This window comes from Bubalus kerabau, chromosome 5, assembly GCF_029407905.1.
Source record: "Bubalus kerabau isolate K-KA32 ecotype Philippines breed swamp buffalo chromosome 5, PCC_UOA_SB_1v2, whole genome shotgun sequence".
Taxonomy (NCBI): domain Eukaryota; kingdom Metazoa; phylum Chordata; class Mammalia; order Artiodactyla; family Bovidae; genus Bubalus; species Bubalus kerabau.
In genome coordinates this window covers 20,184,387-20,187,827 of record NC_073628.1, presented here as the reverse complement: position 1 = coordinate 20,187,827, position 3,441 = coordinate 20,184,387, and the positions used below count along the sequence as shown (strand labels likewise).

The window sequence follows — 3,441 nt, the reverse complement described above, 5'->3', positions numbered from 1 at the left end:
GAGAACCCTACAGTGCATGGGGTTGCAAAAGAGTCAGACACGACTGAGTGAATGAACAACAACAACAGTATATCGAGTGGATGGGTTTCTATAGCAGAAGAAAGTATCCGTGGATGACATAATCGAAAGGTAAAATGGAGGGAAGAGGAAGACTGGAGGAAGGTAGGCAAAAGGCACCAACTTCCAGTTATAAGATAAATGCTGAGATGTAATGTACAGCGTGGCAACAGTAGTTAACCCTGCTGTGTGGTATATATCGAGTTGTTTAGAGAGTAGACTCTGAGAGTTCTCTGAGAGGAGAATTATTTTTTTTCATTTCTATATGAGTTGATGAATAACAAACCTATTGTAATCACTTTACAATGAGCATAAATCAAACCACTTTATTATATGCCTTAAATTTATACAATGATGCAGGTCAATTATTTCTGAGTAAAACTGGGAAAATGAAAGTAACATGCTTGTGAGTGCTACAGATGCGTGAAGAAACTGATGTTGCTTGACGTTGCTTCAGGAATCTGAAGGAGAGTCAGAGAGAAAGGCAATAGTAATTCCACGAGTCTTCAACACAAGAGGTGGCCTGTGTGAAACCAATAAACAGCTCTTCCAATCTACATCAAGGAGACAACAGAAGCCTGTATTTGCACAAAAGCAAGTATCACATAATGTTGTGAAATAACCCCAAGACACTGAGAAGTGGTGTGAGCTGAAATCCATCAGTGAGGGGATAGTAGGTGACACAGAGAAAAGTTCTAATATGTTTAAGCCTGCATATTTCCGTGATTAGCTTCATCAATAACAACCACTCTAGTTTTCCTTCCAAGGAAATGGTTCTCTAGGTCTTTTAACCCATTTTCACACCCACCCATATCTTCCCTTAATTTTATAAGCTTAAGTAAACTTTTTTTCTATTGTAGGGAAACAAACAGATAATACCATAAAGATAAGGTCTCGACCACATGCTCTCTGGCTTAAAACAGCTCATGTAATGGAAAATGGGAAGTGAGTGTAATTAAGAACCCCTCACCTATTCCACTTTTATTTGTGACCATGAAAGGCATTCAGCTTCTGAACCAAATATATATATATATAGAGAGAGAGAGAGAGAGAGAGAGCAAATTAAATGGTGAAAAAGATTGCAAGCACGTCTTCTTTCCTTCAGTCAATTCAGCTGGAGCCAAAGAAATAAACGTTCCTGAGGGGAAAATCAAGCACGCAGTATGGACGGTGTAGATGGTTAATAAAGTCACTTACCTGGCTCAGATTTGAATTCGTTTCAAACTTCTGTGTTTTCCCCACTGCAGACCCATATCCATCCACATATAAAGAATTGTTTTTCTCCATTCTCCTTCTCAGTGACTATTTCTGAATTAAAAGGAATAAATAGATAAGAGAAAGGTACTATCGATTGTATAACAGCATAAAACCTTGAGCTATTACCTAGGGTTGTTCTCTTTTGTACTCATCACTCTCTGTCCCTTCTGTTTTATTACCATTCAGGCAGTAGTAATAATTATATGCACTTTCCTGACGAGAGTGGGCTTCCCAGGTGGCACTAGAGGTAAAGAATCCTCCTGCCAATGTAAGAGACATGAGATGTGAGTTCAATCCCTAGGTCAGAAAGATCCCCTGGACGAAGGCATGGAAACCCACTCCAGTGTTCTTGCCTGGAGAATCCCATAGACAGAGGAGCATGGTGGGCCACAAATTCATAGGGTCCCAAAGAGTTGAACACACCTGACGTGACTTAGCACGCTCACAGAGACTAGTTGCTGCTGCTGCTGCTAAGTAGCTTCAGTCATGTCCGACCCTCAGCGACCCCATGGACTGCAGCCCACCAGGCTCCTCCGTCCATGGGATTTTCCAGGCAAGAGTACTGGAGTGGGGTGCCATTGCCTTCTCCGAGAGACTAGTTGATTCAGGTCAAATCTAAGAGTCAAATTCAAGGCATTAAATTTGTAAATCTGCCCTTAAAAGCCTTGTCAGTGATAAATGTATCAAAAGTCAAAACTTTTGAACACATAAACCAAAATTTCGAGAAGCAGCAGAAAAAAAAATAAAAAAAGAATGCATCATAATCCAAAAATAATGTTTCAGAGAAAGGTGGCTGGAATTTAGGGTTGGTAGTTCTCTGAAAAGGGCCTTCACCAACTACATCAGCACCCAAGGACAGAGGAAGAGACCTGAATCCCAAGGGAAAACTTCAAAAATCTGTCTGCCAGAGCTAACGAAGGGGCAATCCCAGAGCAGATGAATTACTGTCCAGTTTCCCAACGTTAGAGCTCTGGGAAACTGCAAGACTGAAAAAGAAACCCAGGATTGACGAGTGAGCTATAAAATAGCTATCACTGAGTCAATGACAGCTCCGTATACATGACCCCGAGTGTGAGTGAGTGAGTGAAAGTCTCTCAGTCGCATCTGACTCTTTGTGACCCCATGGACTGTAGCCCACAAGGCTGCCCTGTCCGTGGGATTCTCTAGGCAAGAATACTGGAGTGAGTTGCCATTCCTTTCTCCAGATACATGACCCAAAGCAAGCCTAAACCCAGTAAATAGAAGTAGTGGTTTTCTAGAGAATTCACAGGGTCCCCATCCCATCCTGAAGATTCCACCTATCCTGCCCTTGCCCAACAACTAGACTCCCCTGGCAGTTAGCTAGTTCAAAGCCCTCTCTCCACATGGACACATTTTATCAGAAAAACCCTGAAGCAACAGCTATCTTCAGCAGTGGGAACCCAGAAAACATCTGGGTTGCATCCCAAGATGTCTGTCCTGCTAACTTATTAATAACAGAGGGGGATAACTTAAAAAAAAACTGGATAAAATGGTTATCAGCTCCTCTTCTTTCCTCCCTAGCATCTTTCCGATGGCCTTGATTGATGCCAGATTGCCTGGCAAGGAATGGAGGTGCTATTTTTAGTTGGCTCTGAATCTGAAGGACTTTTATTTCTGCTTGTGAACCTTTATAAATATTTAAAAGAAGGGAAAAGCATGAATGGAGGAACATGTGGTCTCACGGATATCCATCAAAGCTGTCTTAGAATCAGAGATACGTATGTGTGTGGAGCTGGAGAGCTGTCTGGGGGTACAGAGCTGCATGTGGATGAATAAAAGAAAACTCTCAAAGCCTTGGAGAGGACTTCAAAGTGAAGAGGAAATCAGAGCTAATAAGGTGCATATTCTGGGCTTCTTATTCAGCTACCTTCACCACATTTGGTCATAGACAGGCATGCCTACCTTCTTCCTCACGAGAAAGGAGAAAGTCTGAGTCTAAGAGGCGATCAGGAAGTTGGGTTCAAGTGTTGGGTGTGCAAATAAAAACCAACATATGTGATGTACACACACACAAACATTATGTGTTTGTGTGGCTGAGAGACGAATTTCACCCACTGGGTCTCAGGATCCCCACACATATCAATGAAATGAGGGTGAGGCTAACTT

General features: G+C 42.1%; 1 long non-coding RNA gene across 1 annotated transcript; it reads right to left on the bottom strand.

Annotated features, from left to right (window-relative positions):
• Positions 1-375: 375 nt before the first annotated feature.
• Positions 376-1,672, bottom strand: LOC129653686 (uncharacterized). Its single transcript, XR_008715199.1, has 3 exons — positions 1,441-1,672; positions 1,255-1,365; positions 376-580 (listed from the first exon to the last, which is right to left on the bottom strand). It is a non-coding gene; the product is annotated as an uncharacterized LOC129653686 (long non-coding RNA).
• Between the last annotated feature and the right edge of the window lie 1,769 nt (positions 1,673-3,441).